A 20120-nucleotide genomic window follows, 5' to 3' on the forward strand; every position below is an offset into this window, starting at 1 on the left:
CTTGTGACTATCTCTCAGTATAACACATCAGGTCAAATAAAGTGTAGAGAATGATAAATGTAAAATTATCCATAACTTTAACACACATTAAATACCAAGAAAGAAAACTAAATAGGGACAGCGTCATTTTTTTTGTAAAATAGCAAAATATCTCTTCTAAGCAGAAACTTTAGTTCCATAATTAACTGAAAATAAGAAAACATCAAGGATTTTTCTCTTGTAAATTGTTCACTCACCCAATGAATTTTCTCTGGCCTCAGCAGTGTTTGATAGTAATGTTAGCTCAGCTCTGGAGTCAGATCCTCAATGTGTGGAGAGGATAGATCTAGCAGGGTCTGGAGCCAGAAGGTTTGGAAACACGCTCTGTCTAGTCTGGAGAAGAATGAACCTGGTTAGGCCCTGGAACCTCCTTTTATGGAGGCAGTGAAGACCACGCCCACTTCCTCCCCTGGTAGCTTTCACTAATGCTTCCAATAGGTGAGCTCCAGTAGATTGAATCTACACAAGCAAATCCCCACAACAAGGTTTCCTGAGTTACTGTTTAGCTGGGTGGCAGCTCACACCTTTAATCCCAGAGTCCTATGAACTGTACTATTGAAGCAGAAAGATTTTTTAGTTCAAGGACTGCCTAAAATGTACAGTAATAACTTTGCTTTTGAAAAAAAGTAATTTTACAATATTTTGCTGTACCTAAATATTTCAGTGTGCTTATATTTTGCTTTTGATCATGTAACAGATGATGATGTCATCAACTTCTGATTCTAGCAAATACCAAAGACTACTTTCTCCAGACATCTTCATTCCCTACTCACTCAACTTTATTTTCTTTTTTTTTATTTATTTATTTTTTTTATCAGTTACATTTTATTAACTCTGTACCCAGCCGTGTCCCGATCCCTCATTCCCTCCCAGTCCCTCCCTCCCTCCCTCCCTCCCTTCAACTTTATTTTCTAAAAAAAAAAAAATCCATAAATCTCATTCTGTTTACTATTGACTCTGTAGAGTAACATTGGAGTTCAAGGTTTTCTAGCTCCCCAGCTGTCTAGAGTTCATGTTGACCAGACAGAGAATTCTGTGTTAATGCTGTAGATGTACAATAGCTAAGAACTTCCGCAACTCAAGCAGGTACTTTTGCCCATGGATGCTGAATTTGTATTTTTCATGTTTTTTGCTGAAATAAAATTGCATCACTTTCCCCTTCTCTTCCCTTTTTACAGATCCTTTAAATCACAGAAGCCTTTAAATCCTTTAAAGCCACAAAAGGCTTGGCTAGGGTTTTATGTTTATCCTCACACCTGGAAAGACCTGGGTTTGGGTGGGTCTTTGTACTTCAAATAATTCAATCAAGAAAAATCCCTTGAAAGAAAAATTCCAGCTGGGCAGGTGTGGTGGTACTTGCATATAATCCTAGCACTCAGGGAGGCAGAGGCAGGTGGATCCCTGTGAGTTCAAGGCCAACCTGGTCTACAAAGTGAGTAAGGACAACCAAGACTACATAGAAAAACCTTGTCTAAAAACAGGAAAGAAAATAAAAGAAAGAAAAGAAAGAAAGAAAGAAAGAAAGAAAGAAAGAAAGAAAGAAAGAAAGAAAGAAAGAAAGAAAGAAAGAAAGAAAGAAAGACATTAAAAAAAAGATAGATTCCACCCTCATGAGTTTTAGTTAACTCCAGATACAGTCAAGTTGACAAGCAAGAATAGTCATGACAAGGACTGACCACTTTGTATGAGTGATCAGTTAGAGAGCTGATCGCTGATAGAGGCTAATTCTTTGTCTAAGGATGAGACTTTAATACAATCTTTCACTACCACATCAATATGTCCATTGTTCTGTTCTTGTTTATGCAGCCATTTCTAGAAGTGGCACTTTCACAGCAGAGTTCCTAGCATACTGGCTCTTCCTATCTTCCTCACCATCTTTCACAATATTTCTGGAGCCAATGATGCAAGAGCTAGGATCTAGGTGTATCTGTTGGGCTGGGATCCCCATAATCTGTTGGTTTTTGCAGTCTGTCCAGCTGTGGTATTCCTTGAGTGTCTGCCTGTGTGGCTCTATATTATTTGTAAATAAGCTTCACTAGGATTTTTAAAACTGGATTTGCAATCTAATGTTTTGTTTACTTTGACAGTAAACCAAATCAAGGATAAGTTAATGTCTCTGCAAGTATGAGATCAAGGAAGCACAGGAGGACTGGCAGGAAAAGAGCATTTATGATTACTTATGTGTCATGGCAGTTTTCCACGTTGAGCTGTGTTTAGTATTTAGAAAGCACAAAGGACCATAATGAGTGTGTTAAGATGTAATCCAAGTTCATTGCAAATTTATTTGTCATAGGCAGAATCTGGAAACAACCTAGATGGCCCTCAGCAGGGGAATGCATGCAGAAATTATGGCATATTTACACAATGGAATACTATTCAGCTATTAAAAACAAGACAATCATGAAATTTGCAGGCAAATGGATGGAACTAGAAAAGATTGTCCTGAGTGAGGTAACCCAGAAACAAAAAGACAGGCATGATATACACCCACTTATAAGCAGATATTAACTGTATAATATAGGATAGCCATACTAAAATCTACAGACCTAAAGAAACTAAGCACTAAGGAGGACCCTAGGGAGGCTGCTTAAATCTCATTCAGAATGGCAAACATGACAGACAACAAAAGCAGTTGAAGAGAGGAAACAGGATGGGAATCTACTATACAGGGTCCTCTGAAAGAATCCACCCAACCGGGGATCGGAGCAGATGCTGACTCACAGCCAAACTTTGGGCAGACCACAGAGTCTTATGGAAGAAGAGGGGGGTGGGGATAGGACATGTAAGGGATAGGAGCCCCACAAGCAGAACAACAAAGCTAAAAATTTCTGAGCCCAGTGGGTGCTGCAGAGATTGATGCACCAATCAAGGACTATGCATTGAGAGGACGTACATGTAACTGATTGCCAGCTCAGTCTCCATGAGGGTACTCAAGTAAGGGGAGCAGGGGCTGCCTCTCTCATGCACTTGGTTGCCTGCTCTTTGATCACTTACACCTGGCAATGTGGCCTTATAAAGTCACAGAGGAAGAGGATCCAGGCAGTCCTGATGAGACTTGATAAGCTTTGGGCAGATGGTGAAGTAGAACTCCCCCTTTCAGCAAAGTAGGGGAAGGGAATAGGGGAGAAAACAGAGAGGGTGGGACTGGGGGAAGCTGAGGGAGGGAGCTTCAATCAGAATATATAATGAATAAATTTAAAAAAAATAAAATTAAACAAAAGCTTTAATCCAAGGAGTATGTAAAATGATGAGGAGGAAGTCTTTAAAATTATATGTATTTCACCCGTTAAATCCAGATGATGAAACTGGATTTGTCAGGCTGGGGAAGAGTTGTTCCTAATTGGAGGCAACATAAATCTTACTGATGAAGTCAAGCCATATGCTGTCATTGATGTTACCGCTTCTATGTAGCCTCTTCCTAGTAAGTGAATTAAAATCACTATAGTGACATGAGTTACTAGATAGAAGACCAGGAGATGCAGCCCCTCCCATCCCTTAGGCTGTGTTCTTTGCATCTAAAGTCATAGCTAAAGCCTAGAAAGATTTAATCCTAGAAGCCATTTATGGGTGGAAGCCATTTAGAATCTGCCTCTGAGAATTCTAGGGCAAAAAGAAAAAAAGTGACCCATTTGGTTCTTTTATCCAAACTTTTGGTGTGTGAACTAAGTTTTGTGCAGAGCTCCTTTAGCCTCCACTTGGGTGAGCTGAGGCTTAGAGAAGGTGCACATGGGATGCAGGCTTCCTGAAGTGGAGGTTGATGTGTTTCCTCTTTTGAGAATTCTCTCTGTAGACCTGTTTTCATTTTGACTGGGTTAATTGTTTGCATAATGTCCAGTTTTTTTTAATTCCTTAAACATTTTAGATATTAGCTATTAGCTCTTTATTGGATGTGCAGTTGGTAAAAAAAAAAAAAAAAAAAAAAATTGTAGGCTGCCACATTGTTCCAAACAGGCTGTCCTTTGCCAAACAGAAGGTTTTCTGTCTTTGAAGTTTCACTTATTCATTGTTTTTATTGCCTGTCCTATCAGTGTTCTGCTCAGAAATTCCATTCCTGTGCCTATGAGTGCAAGGCTATTCCCCAGTTTCTCTTGATAATATTCAGTGTATCTGTTTGAGGTCTTTGATGCATTTGGAGTTGAGTTTTGTATAGGGTGATAAATATGACTCTATTTTCACACTTATACAGGCAACCATAGAGTTTGGCCAGCACAATTTGCTGAAGATGCTGTCTTTTCTCCAGTCTGTATTTCTAGCTTCGTTATCAAAAATCAGCTGTCTATACATAAGTGGATATATACCTGGGTCCTCAGACTGATTCCATTGATCAATGTGAATGTTTTTGTGCCAATACTGTGCAGTTTTATTTTATTTTTTAATACAAATCAGTTGTTTTCATAAATGCACATTTTTATATGCCAAGTCCATTTAAATGCTACAATAATAAAGTCATGGATTTAATGGAGAATTGACTGGAAGTTTGGGAGAGCACAGCTCTTTAATTCCAGCAGTCAGGAGGCAGAGGCAGGTGAATCTCTGAGTTCAAGGCCAGTCTGGTCTACAGAGAGAGTTCCAGGACCATCAGGACTCCACAGAGAAACCATGTCTCAAAAGAAAAAGAAAAAAAAATGTTTTTCTCAGTGTAGTAATCTGGGCTCTCGTCTGTGGTTTCTTAGAGTTTGTAGAAAACTTGTCCTGACCCTTCTGGCTTTCAGAATCTCTGTTGCTCTATCGGTCATTATTCATTTGGTCTTGAAGAGCTTAAGATAGCCTGAATATAACTCCATTTTGAAATAAAGATCTTGACTGGGAACTGATTTCAGGCACCATGAAATATCACAGAATGTACACCTGGCAGAAAACAAAGTTAACTCTCCTAGCAACAGCCTCCAGGAAATATAACAGAATAAATGCTTCAAAGAAAATAGAGACAAACTCCTTGGCAATAATCAATGAGAATTGGTTGAGAATAGGGTGGGAAAATTCTCCCCAATGTTTCAGATGTTCCTTAGAAAAATAGCCATTGTGATTATATGCCTTAGCCATTGTGATTATGTGCCTCAGAAAAGGTCACCCCGCCCTGCTAAACTTCACTCAATTCTGTAACGCCAAGGCTTGTGCTCCCCTGCTTGCTGCTATGGAAAACCCCGGTTCACAGACATTCCCTTTAAAAATCCTGTTCACTCAGAGCTCCGGGTCCCACTTCTCTACTGCTGTGCCAGTGAAACTTGGGTCCCGAGTTCTATCGCTCTTGTAATAAAGCTCTCTTGCAATTGCATCGAGTCAGTCTCCTGGTGGTCTCTGAGGGTCCCGTGAACCTGGCATAACAGTCTAGCTTTTTATATGTTACTTGATCTTTCTTTTTCTCTTGAAGCTTCTGATGTTATTTGCCCTGTATATTTAGTGTTTTGAGTATAACTTTTCATTGAGAATTTCTTATCTGATCCAGTCTGTTTGCTGTTCTGTATGCTTCCTATAGCTGATTCTTTTATACAAGTACCTGTACTTGTACTTGATACACACCTCCTTCTTAAGTTAGGCAAATTTCCCTGTATGAGTTTGTTGAAAATATTTTCTATGCCTTTGAGCATTTAACCTGGGTTTCTTCTCCTTTCTCTATTGCTAGTATTCTTAAATTTGCTCTTTTCATAGCTTGGCAGTGGTGTCACACGCCTTTAGTCCAAGCCCTCAGGAAGCAGAGGCAGGCAGATTTCTGTGAGTTCAAGGACAATCTCAGCTACAGGGCAAGTTTCAAGACAGCCAGCGCTACACAGAGAAACTTTGTCTCAAAAAAAAAAAAAAAACACACACACGCATATATATATATATATATATATATATATATATAAATTTTTTATTTATGTTGTTGTTGAAATTTGGTTGTTTGTTTTTTGGCCAAGGATTATCTTTTTTTCTATAGTTTCTTCAATGCCTGAAATTCTCTCTTCCATCTCTTATATTCTGTTCATGAGGTTTGCCTCTGAAATTGTCAGGGTTGCTAAATTTTTCATTTCCAGTTTTCCCTCCATTTGAGTCATCTCTATTGAGTCTATTTCCACTTTCAGATCTTGAACTGTTTTATTCATTTCCTTTCACTGTTTTCTCTGTATTTTCATTGATTTCTCTAACAGATTTATTAATTCCTCTTTAAGGGCCTCTACAATATTCATAAAGCTATTTTAAGATCTTTGTCCTGGGCTTCAGGTATGTTGCAGTTCTCAGGGCTTACTGTGATAGGGTTGCTGGGCTCTAGGGTAGACATTGTCATACTGGTGTTGGTTGTGATTTTTATTTTATGCTGATATCTAGGCATCTAGGTTTGAGAATGTTCTAATTCTAGGTGCTAATATCTAGTACTTGTTGGGTGTTTTGTTCCTTGTTTTCTGTTGCTCTGATAGGAGGGTATGGTGACTTTGTGTTGTTTGTTAGGGAATTCTGGGATTTGGCTAGCTGTGAACCCAGTGGGGGGTTCTATGTAAAATGTATTTCTAAGTATTGGGAGCTGAGAAGTAGTAGTGGTGATGTGGGGAGGACTCAGGGGATCCACAAGGGGGAGGAAAGAAGGTTGTTCCACCAGGTTCTAGCCTGTCTCCTGGGAAATGGAGCAAAGAATGGAGAGAGGCCACAAGTAGTATGCCACAGAGCCGAGGATGAGATTGGTGGACTGGATTTGGGGGAGAGAAGGGAGATTGAAGATCCACAGTTAGCCTCCTTGCTTCGTTAGCCTATTTGCTTTTCTGGTAGAGTTGGCTGAAGGGTCCCTAAGGAATGCATGCTGCTGTTTGGAGATTGAAATAATGTGGTAAGTGGGGGGAAGGAAAGTTAGAGCAGAAGATCTGAGTGATCCCTAGAGGTAAGGGCAGAGAGAAAGAGGAGGCCTCAGCAGGTGGTCTGGTACAGAGGTGAGGCTGAAACTAGGGGACTGGATTTGGAGGAGAGGAGGGAGAAGTGAAGATCAGCAGTTAGCCTACTGTTTCCCTGGCCAGAATCTCTCAACTCTATTTCTATTTCCTGTTAAAACCCCTCTGTGTTATATATTGCTGAAACACAGTAGCAGTTTTTAAAATGTGGCTATCTGGGCAGATTTTCAAACAGGCTTTAATTTAGCCCTTTGTACAGCCATCCAAAGCAGGAGAAGAAGCAGACAGAGCTTTAACCAAGGGAACACTTGTCTGTGACAAATTGTAGCTCAAGCTTTCTTTGGTTTTGTTTTTTGTTTTGTTGTGTTTTGTTTTGTTTTGTTTTGTCTTGTTTTGTTTTGTTTTGTTTTGTTTTGGGGGTTTGGGTTTTTTTTTGTTGTTGTTGTTTTTGGTTTTTGGTTTGGTTTGGTTTTTGTTTTCTGAGGCAGGGTTTCTCTGTGTAGCCTTGGCTGTCCTGGACTCATTTTATAGACCAGGCCGGCTTCTAACTCCCAGAGATCCACCTGCCTTCCCTCCCTGAATGTGTAGTTTGAGTTTTAAAATTATCCTCCTACAGGTTTTTAAATTATCATCCTACATTTTCTCTCCATTATATTTTAAAATACAGGAGAAACTGAATAAAATGTAGTGTTCCTACTAGGACTTCTTCTGACCTCCTCGGGTACCAGACTTGTATGTGGTATATATACATACAAGTATGTATGTATGCACATGTAATACCAGGATCACCACGGGACCCTCAGAGACCACCAGGAGATGACTCGATGCACGAGCGAGAGAGCTTTATCATGAAAGCGATCAAACTTGGGACCCAAGTCTCACTGACACAGCAGTAGAGAAGTTGGACCCTGAGTCCTGAGAGAGCAGGCCTTTTAAAGGGAAAAACTGTAAGCAGGGGGTTTCCATGACAGCAAGCAGGGGAGGTGGGTACATGTTTCCATGAGAGAAAGCAGGGTGTTTCACACCTTGATGTTACAGAATTGGGTAAAAGCCATAAGAGACAGGTGACCGTTTACATAATCACAATTGCCAGGGAGATTGTATCTATTTTTTACTAAACATTTATTCTGTGGTATTTCCTGGAGGCCATTGCTTGGAGAACTAACTTTGTTTTCTGGCAGGTGCACATTCTGTGATATTTCCTAGTACCTGAGTTCAGCTCCCAGTCAAAATGCCTCCTTATTTCAAAATGGAGTAACCCAGGCTAACTTAAACTCTTCACACACTTACATACATACATACATTTAGGGAAAATACTCACACATAAAATAAAGAAAATATACCTTTTTTCTTTCTTTAAAGTTTAACTTATTGAGTAGTTGTTAGTGGACATGTACCTAGGACTCCATAACTAGAGATTCAGTTACAGAGAGTAACTAGTTCTATATCCTTTGGCATGCATACGTACACCTAGGCAGCTACCAATTTCAACACATGGGAAATTCTTCTTCCAGAACCTGCATTTGTAAGACCTGGGGTCTCACAGCTCAGGAGTTCAAGATCGTGCCCTTCCCAGAAACCCCCACAGACCACGACTCGATGTAAAAGCAAGACATTTAATTTAACAATTGCGCAATGGGGCCACCCCTGCCAGTCAGCAAACTGTGGCACCTGGAGACAAAGGCTTTAGGTTTTTAAAAGAAAAATTATGGGAAATTTGAAGTTGCAGTTTTGGCAATTTAGGATTGGATGAGGAAGCTATAAAGTAAGATAATTGGGTAGTCTTAGGTGCTCAAGCTTGGCCAGTCCTGCCAAGTGTGGATGCAGCTGCAATTGAAGGTGGAGGTGGTTAGCTCATCCTTGAAGATTAGGGGCTGCGGACTTTTGGCTGGAGGTCAGGAGCTACACAGAAGAAGTCTGTGTTGGTTGCTAAGAAACACTATCTCAAAGACAAGGGTCTGGTCCTTCTTTTTGCTGAGTGAACTAAATGGAATAAAATATTGCCATTGATCATAGATATTTGTGGTAATTCAGGGTTAATCTGTTCAAAGTACTGTACTATGAATGTACATTTCTACAAAAAACACTTTCTTTAGATTACTGGGTATCACTGCAAACACTGAAGACATTAAGGGGGGAAAGTGTTTTACTTATGATTAGGTAATAAAAATAAAAACTGGCTAGGAATGGTGACACATACCTGCTGGGAGCCAAAGCTATTTACTGAAGCTAAAGTCAAATAGTAAGCCAAGGCTATTTAGTGGAGACAAAGCTGTTTACTGAAGCCAAAGCCAAATAGTGAGCAAAGGTCATTTAGTGGAGACCTAAAGCTATTTAGTGAAAGAGTTACCTAGGACCCTAAATCATGGGTGATAGATTTGTGAGGACATCCGTCTGTTAGTTGTAGAGCATCCGTGAGATATCTTAAGAAAACATCCTTACAGTATCTTCAGGTGCAATATTTAAGCTGTGAAAGCACTCTTCCTATGTCCTGCAGCAGTAATTTAACCTTCCCTCTTTAATTGCCTTCTCCCTATATAAGTTGGGTAAACATTTCTAATAAATGAGGCTTTGATCAGACAAACAGACTTAGCCTTCATTCCTTGCGTCTCTTGTTCTCTACCTCATTCCTTCCACCCCTCTCTTTAGGAACCCCTTGAAGTCCCTCGGGTCGGGACACATACCTTTAATCCTAGACTTGGGAAAAGGAGAAAAGCAGATATGTGAGTTCAAGGTTAGCATGGTCAATATTCAAAGTTTCAAGGTCAGGTTGGTCTGCATAGCAAGATCCAGGGCAGAAAGAGCTACATAATAAAGAGACCCTGGCTCAAAATAATGCTTAAATTAATGCTTAATTAAATTAAATTATTTAAATTAAATAAATTAAAATTTTATATACGTTAGTAAAAAAACAAGCATGGTATAATTCTATGTTTCATACTCAAAATGATATGAGTTGGCAATGGTATGAATGTGAAATTCCTTTCAAAGGTTGGCGTGCTGACGTGCTGAGTACAACTTGGCCCATGGTGCAGTAATGCTGAAAGGTGAGTGAATCTCTACTAACTATATTGTGATGAGGGGAGGACATAGTGACTGGATCAAGGGGAAATGCCACAAAAGAGATTGTGATAATCTCATAGTTAGTCCCATCAGTTTGTATTGTTTTTAGTGCAATGCCAAAGCACATTTGTTGTCTCTCTTTACTTAGCTTGATCCCTTTGTGACTCTCCAATATATTATAAAACAACCAAGTACATCTACAGTAGATGCTAAAATGATGAAACTACCTGCTCTTGCATTTTTAACCTAAAAGGCTGTCATCAAAATGAATTTAATCTCTTGATAAAAGTTCTAAACATCAAGTGTTTTATTACAGCAACTGAAAATGGCAGAGCACATTAATTTCTCACAGCATTTATCATATTTGCTGCATGTATTGTCTCATCACCATTAAGGGATCCAATTTTGAGAAATTTCTAACATGAAACACCTATTCATTAATCCAGGTACTGGGGGAAGGGGGGGACTGGTCCCTGCTTCAATAGCAATGTATCAGATCCCTGGAGCTGACTACTACCCAGGAGCTGACACTCAGCAGCTACCAACATCCAGTTAGGTAAACAAGAATGTCTCCAAGCTTAGTCAAATATACCAGCACAGACTGTATCACTACTCAGGCTTCATGTCTGGTGAAGACTCAAATATTTGTTGTTAAAGTTATGTTTAACATTACCTGTGTCCATATGCATAATACATGAATTGGTACATCTCTGTTTATTACAATTTTATATAAAACTGGAATTACTATGAAAATATCTGATGGGCCTGGAGAGATGGTTCAATGGTTAAGAGCATTGTCTGCTCTTCCAAAGGACCGGGTTCAATTCCCAGCACCCACATGGTAGCTCACAACTATCTGTACCACCAATTCCAAGGAATCTGATACATTATTTAAAAAAAAAATTAACAATTATCTACTTTTTTCTGCAATGAGCTATACCTGCATGATAAAATGCATTCACAAAAAAGATTCATTGTGGGTTTTTCCACACTTGATTCTTCTAGAATTAACCTGGAAATGGAAAATGAAAAGGCAGGCTTCTCTTCTGTATGAAGGTACTGTATGGAGTATAAAAGGCTACTTAACATCTCTCAGAAAGATTCCCTATATTCATAAAGTGACTTGCCAATAATGAACTGTTAGCAATATAATGAGAAGAAATCACAGTCGAGAAGACTAAACATTACAGACATTTATTTCTCACTAATGTACCAGACATATAAAAGAGAAATAAAGGAGAAAGATGTTTTCTTCAAACAAATCTTAAATCCCAGAAAATATCTCTCAACAACTTTTGCAAAGATATCCTTGGGGTAACATGCACCTCACTCTGACATGACACAGAAACTGGAAAAAACTGCCTGCTATTCTTCAGATTGCCAACTCTAAAAGCACTAGGGTTCATGACCTAAGAGTAGCTCACTTAACTTGTGATGGCAACAAGTGGAGGCTGATTTCTAACCATGTTCTTCCACACTGTAAGACTTCCCTTAGACTGTGCTGTCTGATCGCTGCTGAGGTGTGATAGGTAGTTAATAGGTTTTCAACATTAGAAGCTTTCTTTTCTCAAGTGAGTTCTCTGATGCATGCTGGGGAAAACTGCTAGCAGAATGTTGCCACAACGACGCCATTCACAGAGATTCTCCTCACAGGATGATCTCATATTTAACAAGGTGTGACTTCCAGGCAGTTTTCTAATGATTATATTTCTTAAAGAGGTTTTTCTCATGTCGACTTTCTCATGAATATTAAGGCATGAATGAGGTCAAAATGATCTCCAACATTAATTATATTCACAATTTGTTTCTAAATTATGTTATAGAAGTATTTTCCACATTCATGGCATTGATATTCTCTTCAATATGAGTTATCTCAGCTATATCAAAGAAAACACATGGTTACAACTCTTATATTCTTGAGATTCATGTTTCTCCTACATAAATACTTAGATGCACACTGAGTTTTGACCTCTAGTAAAACATTTTTCCACATGTATTACATTTATAAAAATTCTCTCCTGTGTGAGTTTCCTTACAACTGCTTAAGTGCAAGTTCTGGTGAAACTTCCTTTATATTCATTCAATAATTCCTAAACTTTCTCAACTCCGGGTGTGTTCTCTCCTGTAAACTGAGATTTGTTTTATAGAAAGAAAACCTATACTACTCATCCTTAAGTGGATTCTTGGAGTACATGGTTTATTCTGAGGCTTAAATGTCAGGCAAATATCTTTCTGTACCCATTATCATCATAGCTCCCCATGACTGTGAGTTTTTTGATGCCTACTTAGGTCTGATTTCTGTGAAAAGGTTTTTCTACATACAGAGACGTTCATAGGGTTTCTTCCCAGAATGAATCAACTCATGTACAATAAGGGATGATTTATAGCCAAACATTTTCCCACACTGAATGCATTCATAGGGCTTTTCACCTGATGCTTGTTGAGATACAACTTGTTTTGAAATGCTTTTCCACACTCTTTACATTCATTGATGAGTTGTGAGGTATGACTTATTTTGAAAGGCTTTTTCACACTCTTTACATTCAAGTAATTTCTCACTGTTGTGGATCCTCTGATGCTTCCTGAGGTCTGACTTTTGGTAAAAGGCTTTTCCACACTCATTGCATGCATAGGGCTTCTCACCAGTGTGTGTTCTATGGTGCATGTTGAAGTATGACCTGTCATGGAAAGTTTTTTCATATTTTTCACATTCATAATGTTTATCACTCTTGTGAGTTCCCTGATGCATTCTGAGGTAGGACTTCTTCAGAAAGGCTCTTCCACAGTCTTTACATTCATACTGTTTCTCACCAGTGTGAGTTCTCTGGTGCATTTTGAGGTACCACTTATGTTGGAAGGCTTTACCGCACTCACAACATTCAAAGGGATTCTCCCCAGTATGAGTCCTCTCATGTACAATGAGGGCTGACTTTTGCCTGAAGGTTTTATCACATTCACTGCATCTAAAAGGCTTTTCTCTTGTGTGAATTCTCTGATGAATAGTAAGGGAAGATTTAGTGCTAAAGTGTTTCTCACACTGAATGCACACATGAGCTTTCTTTCTTTATGTGTCCTCTGATAAACTCTAAGGTCTAAACTAGGAATAGCACTTCCTCAAGATCCAGCGATACCACTCCTAGGCATATCTCCAAAAGAGGGTCAAGTACACAATAAGGACATTTGCTCAACCATGTTTGTAGCAGCTTTATTTGTAATAGCCAGAAGCGGGAAACAACCCAGACACCCCTCAACTGAAGAGTGGATTCAGAAATTGTGCTATATCTACACAATGGAATATTACTCAGCAATGAAAAATGAGGAAATCATGAAATTTGCAGGTAAATGATGGGATCTGGAAAAGATCATCCTGAGTGAGCTGTCCCAGAAGCAGAAAGACACACACAGTATATACTCACTCATATAGATATATAATATAGGATAAACCTACTAAAATCTGTACTTGTAAGGAAACTAAACAAGAGGGAGGACACTAACTAAAGTGATCAGTCCGCATCCTGAAAGGCAAAGAGGATGGGCATCAGAAGAAGAAGAAAACAGGAAATAAGTTAGGAACCTGCCACAGAGGACCATTGAAAGGCTTTTCCCTGTAGACTATCAAAGCAGATCCTGAGACTTATGGCCAACTTTTGGGAAGAGTGCATGGAATCTTATGAAAGATGGGGGAAATAATAGTAAGATCTGGAGAGTATAGGAGTTCCACAAAGAGAGCAACAGAACCAGAAAATTTGAACACAGGGGTCTTTCCTGAGACTCATACTCTAACCAAGTACCATGCATGGAGATAACCTAGAAACCCTTCACAGATGTAGCGCATGGCAGTTCAGTGTCCAAGTGGGTTCCATAGTAATGGGAAGAGGGACTGCCTCTGACATAAACTGATTGGCATGCTTTTTGATCACCTACCCCTGAGGGGGGAGTAGCCTTACCTGGACACAGAAGATGATAATGCAGCCACTCAGCCACTCCTGATGAGATCTGATAGACTAAGATCAGAAGGAAGGAGAGAGGGACCTCCCCTATCAGTGGACTTGGGGAAGGGCATGCTTGAAGAAGGGATAGGGAAGGTGGGCTTAGGAGGGGAGGAGGTGGGGCTTATGGAGGGATACAAAGTGAATAAAGTATAATTAATAAAACTTAAAAAAATGTCTAAGGCCTAATTTGCTAGTAAATGTTTTCTTTCTTTCAAGGCATGTACAATATTTGCTCCCTGAGAATGTTGCTTGTTGTTTAGTGGGGTTACAGTTGTTACTGAAAGTTGCCTTCACTACCTTAGTCATGACATTTAACAGAAACTTCTTCGTATTCATTATGCTTACAGGAAGTCAATCCCATTTAAAGTTGCTCAGATGTACTAATCTTTTTTCAATAGTTTTGCCTCCTTTTCCTTTCGCCACTGTATTCAAAATTCTGCCATCCAGTTTGAATCTTGGAAATTCCATACAGTTTTCAATGCAGAAGAAGAGCAGCATGTAGAGTGTATAGAAAATGAAGGCCAAACTATTTTAGAGAAACTCTGGAAAAGTGAAGACCTGATGGTCCAAAAGTGGGATCAACTAATAGAAATGTATCAGGAACTGAAGACCATGTCCTAGCAGCCATATGTGGTGCTGCTCCAGGTGAGCATGGAGGAGTGCATGAAAGGGCTTTGTTATCTGAGGCCCACACTCTGACTGTTACATCTAAGATAGCTGTCTACATTCCCTGCACTATTGTTAGTGGATTTTAGGGATAATCTGGAGACACTATGTTCTGTCATAACCTTAAAAGAGCAAGCTTTTGACCCTGTGTCAGTGGATTCCCCATTGAACATCTCCTTATTTTTTTGCTTTTGTAGCTTGCTTCCTTGAAATCCCAAACCGAGTTATTCCTGTTACTACATATTCATCCTTTTTGTCTCTACTTTAAAATTATGTAGTTTTAAAGAAATTTATAGTTATTGACTTCTCTTTACAAAATGTAATTTTGTGTGTTCTTTGGAAGATGAAGCTTCGAAGTATGAACTTTTTTGGTGGTGAATGATGGCCTGAAACTCACAGTAATCCTGAGGTCTAAAAACCCCAAATTCTGGAATTTTAGGCATGTGGTGTCAGGCAGGGGTGAGGTCATACTTTTAAAGTAGTCTTAGTAAAAGCATGCCTGTGCATTGTGGACAGGCTCAAAGAATGTCACATTTGTAAACAGCTGTAGGTTGTAAAGCAATGTACGTTCACTATGTATGCATGTTCTTCTTAATTATTGCCCTCATAGTCTGATTTCATCAAGAATTCTCTTCTGCTCATTTGCTTGGTTGGTATCTTAAGACATGAAAATAAATTTGAAAGGTCAGTAAGTGTGATGATGACTAACATTTGTATGAACTTCGTATACAAACATTGTATGTCATTTCTTCAGAAATCTAAACTATTCTTGTTGTCTTTGCAGGATTTGGAAGACATGTTCAGAAGGTGAGTATAGTCATCAGTGCAAGCCAAGATCCTTAAAGCATGCTATAAAATTGACCAAGCTTCCTTAGCAATCTAAAAATATACTTTAGACAGGAATAATCAATTGCTTGTGTATGATGCTTGAGATTGGTTTCGTGTATATGATATCTGTTCTTCTTTACCAGAAAGTGCCTTTACTTACAAAATAATAGTGAAGCAGTGTACACAAGAGGGCTCGGTGATAAAATATCTACTTTTGAAATCATAAACTTTGAGGCCCATCAGCAGCATTTTCTGGTAATAGAAGAAATAGCAGGACACATGGACAAATTGGTGGCAGGAAGGGCTCCAAAAAGTATCTAGGAGGAAACTACCCTGTCTCCTGATCTTGGGGTCACTATGGTATCAGAAAATATTGTGTGAAAGATTTTCATTCACCTGTTTACTTTTACTAATCCGTTTGTTTTCTTTATCTTTGTGCATGCATGCATGTGTGCCATTGTACACGTGTAGACGTCAGAGAACAACTTTCAGGAGTCAGTCCTTTCTTTCCACCACCCGTTCCGGGGATTGGACTCAAGTTGTCAGGCTTGTGTGGGAAGGGATTTAACTCCTGAGTCATTATCTGAAAATGGATTGAGCATTTTTCCTAATCACTGTGATGGTGTCTTTAGCACCAGGCAGACCAGGTCTTCTCCTTTCAGAAGTGAGTCAGTGAAGCCCTGCATACCCCAGCCTATGAAACCAGAGCTCAGTGCCCTGCCCATCACTGGAGTGATTGAGAGGTCCAAGTGCTCCCAAAGTGAGTGTCAGCCTGCTGAAATGACCAGAGGTGCCCATTAATGATGAGATAACCTTAACACACAAGATTATTTTATAGTCTCACAAACAACCACATTTGTAATCATATTTTGTCACATCATCATTTTAAAACAAACAAATAAACAAACAAACATAAATGAATACAGTGTTGTATGTGATCCAGGCGCAAAAATACAGTATCATTTGTTTCTTGAGAGATAAGGATTGTTAAATTAATTCAGGACAATCTAAGGCTCATTAAATGTACACAGTAATTAAAATATTTAATTGATTTCCATGAATATTTAAGCAGTTGCATTTTAAAATCCACAGATTAACATACAGAGCATATAGTGAGCTCTGTAAGGAGAGCAAGAGAACCAAAAATCCTGTGCACAGCGGTCTTTTCTGAGACTGGTACTCCAAACAAGGACCATGCATGGAGATAACCTAGAACCCCTGTGCAGATGTAGCCCATGGCAGCTCAGTGTCCAAGAGGGTTCCCCAGTAATAGGAACAAGGACTGTTTCTGACATGAACTCATGAGCTTGCTCCTTGAGCACTTCCCCCTGAGTGGTGAGCAGCCTTACCAGACCTCAGAGGAAGACAATGGAGCCCGTCCTGATGAGACCTGATAGACTAGGGTCAGATAGAAGAAGACCTGATAGACTAGGGTCAGATACAGCTGGGATACAGAAGAAGAGGAGGAACTCCTCTATCATTGGACTGGGAGAGGGGCATAGCAGAAGAAAAGGGAGGGTAGGATTGGGAGAGGATTGGGGAGGCAGTTACAGTTGGGATACAAAGTGAATAAACTGTAATTAATTAAAATAAATAGTAAGGGGAACAGAGACTATCTCTGACAGGAACTCATTGGTAGGCTCTTTGACCTCCCCATCCCCCAAGGGAGGAGCAGTCCTGCTAGGCCACAGAGGAGGAGTTTGCAGCCAGCCCTGAAGATACCTGATAAAACAGGGCCAGACGAAAGGGGAGGAGGTCCTCCCCAATCAGTGGACTTGGAAAGGGGCAGGGAGAAGCTGAAGGAGGGAAGGTGGGATTGGGAGGGAATAAGGGAGCGGGATACAGCTGGGATACAGAGTTAATAAAATGTAACTAATAATAAACAATAAAAAAATGTATGAAGCTAAAAGGATTGCCCGTGAGTTTGCACCAGCATGTAACATAATGAGTTCCATGCCAGTGAAGAATAAATACCAAGACTCTGTCTCAAAAGATGTAAATAAATAATCAGAAAACTATTGTAAACACAAAAGTGCATATCATGGACAATAAAGGTAAAACAATAAAGATAAAACAAAGAGATAGCACATGAGGCAGTGTCTAAACTCTCCTGTTAGATCTAAAGGTGAATTGTAACCACACGGAGGCACCAGGGCATAAAGTCAGACAATTACAACCAGGGAAACACTTCTATTGCATGCTTAGCTTTTCCTGAGTATAAGTATGATTAACTACTTGTGAAGCAAACTACCAATATGAAAGTAGTCACTAATCATGTGTTAGGAATAGGGGCCAATGAGGAAAGCCTTTTCCCTGGACCTTACTGCAACACACACAACATCTATTTGCCAGGTGTAATTCAAAGTTACTTGACAGAAGTAGCCTGAGGCTCCTCCCACTACTACAGCATCTACAACTTTTCAGAAATATATTCATCATGATCCAACTCTGTTGCTTGTGGAGTTTCTTGAGTTAGATGTGTTTGAGCCACATTTAACCCTGTAGTTGTAACCTTCTTTTTAAATCTAGGAAGTTTCTAACTATCTCTCTAACCAGAGAAATGTAAACAGTTGTATTAACTAAATTGTTGGCTCTGCCCACATGAACATTTCCTTTGAAAAGACAATCTTGCTCCAAGAGAAGACAAACCTATTTAATGTCATGAGAAGATTCAGTTTTAGACCTCGCCATCAGGAGACATCTGTGGAATCTGCTGGACACTATTTTGCTGCCTGGGGATCATGGAGCTTCACCTTTGGAAACTATTCCTGGGAACTAGATTTGAAGGATTCTTGGGACTGGGCTGTAGGGGTGTGTCAGGATGCCTGGTTGAGGAAGATAAACCAGCAGACTGAACCTGAGGGTGCATTTCCTCTTGTGTTTGTGAAGCAATCAGTACAGTCTCCTCACCAAGCTAGAAGAATCTCATCACTGTATAGAGAAGCCAGTGGGCCGGGTTGGTGTGCTCCTTGGTTGTGAGGGTAGGTGTGTAAGTTTCCTGAAAGTTGCCAAGACTTCCTTCATATACAGTTACCCTCCTGGCACCTTCAATTACCCTGTCAGGCTTTTCTTCTCATCTGGCCACACATGACCATAGAAAGCTGTAATATAGTACTTTAGTGCTGTTTAAGTATTTCCTTCTGTAATGTTATTTCTTCTATTGCTATGAAATATTAAAATTCTATTAAATATAAAAGATGGTTGACTATTTTTTTCCTCACCTGTTTTTAAAACGGTTTCATTTTTTTCTTCCATTTACCTATTTATTTATTTAACTGCTTTACAGCCTTATCTTAGCCTTCTTCCTCCTTTCTTCCCACTCTCTTCATTAAGCCCCCACCTTTTTCCTTCTCAGAGAAGAGTATACACCCCATGTGTACCAACCCACCCTGGTACCTCAGGTCACAGTAGGACTAAGCACATCCTCCCCTACTGAGGCCTTACAAGGTAGCCCAGCTAGAAGAAAGGGATCCAGACGCAGGCAACAGAGTCAGAGACAAATCCTACTCACATTGTTGGGGGACCCATATGGTGACTAAGCTGAACATCTATTACATGGTCCATCCTATGCATACCCTCTGGTTGGTGGTTCAGTCTTTGTGAGCCCCCATGAGCCCAGCTTACTTTAATCTACAGGTCTTGTGGTGTGCTTGACCACACTATCTCCCTCAATCCTTCCTCTCACTTTTCCACAAGTCTCCCCTAGTTTGTCATATTGCTTGGCTAAGACAGGGTTTCTTTATATAGCTCTGACTTTCCTGGAACTCACTCTGTAGACAAAGTTGGCCTGGAATTCACAAAGATCTTCCTGTCTCTGCCTCCCAATGCTGGGATTAAAGCTATGCTCTCCTTTCTTTTCTCCTTCCTGTTTTCCTTTCTTCCTTCATTCCTTGCTTTAAAAAAAAAGTTTTTTCCAAGGAAACAGACAGTAGACTACCAGAGAGGGCCTCTGAAAGACTCTACCCTGTAGAGTATTGAAGCAAAGGCTGAGACACATAGCCAAACTTTGGAGAGAGTGCAGGTAATCTTAGGAAAGAAGGAGATAGAATGACCTGGAGGGGACAGGAGTCCACAAGGTGAGCATCAGAACCAAAAATTCGGGGCCCAGGGGGTCTTTTCAGAGACTGATACTCCAACCAAGTAACATGCATGGAGATATCCTAGAACCCCTGCTCTAATGTAGCCCATGCCAGGTTAGTCTCCAAGTGGGTACCATAGTAAGGGGGATAAGGGCTGTCTCTGATATGAACTCAGTGGCTAGTTCTTTGATCACTTTCCCCTGAGGTAGGGACATCCTTACCAGACCTCAGCAGAAGACAAATACAGCCAGCCCTGATGAGACCTAATAGACTAGGGTCAGGTGGATGGAGAAGAGGTCCTCCCCTATCAGTGGACTTGGGGAGAGGCATGGCAGGAGATGAGGGAGAGACAGTGGGACTGGGGGGGGAGGGGAGAGAAGGGCCTATAGATGGGATACAAAGTGAATGAATTGTATTAAATAAAAAAAGTAAAAAATATATTGACCAAAAAATAGGTAAGGGGCTATTTTAAATTGTTTTCCTATTTATTTATTTTGTTCACCTTATGGCCTGGTTGAAACCTCCTCAGTCTCTCCTCTCAGTCCTACCCTCATCCATTCCCGCATCCGATTATCCTCTGAGAGGTGGAAGCCCAT

At 40.0% G+C, this 20120-nt stretch overlaps 1 pseudogene; it reads right to left on the reverse strand.

Annotated features, from left to right (window-relative positions):
• Nucleotides 1-12206: 12206 nt before the first annotated feature.
• On the reverse strand, nt 12207-20120 carry LOC132654806 (zinc finger protein OZF-like; annotated as a pseudogene).

Source organism: Meriones unguiculatus, chromosome 6 (assembly GCF_030254825.1).
Source record: "Meriones unguiculatus strain TT.TT164.6M chromosome 6, Bangor_MerUng_6.1, whole genome shotgun sequence".
NCBI lineage: Eukaryota > Metazoa > Chordata > Mammalia > Rodentia > Muridae > Meriones > Meriones unguiculatus.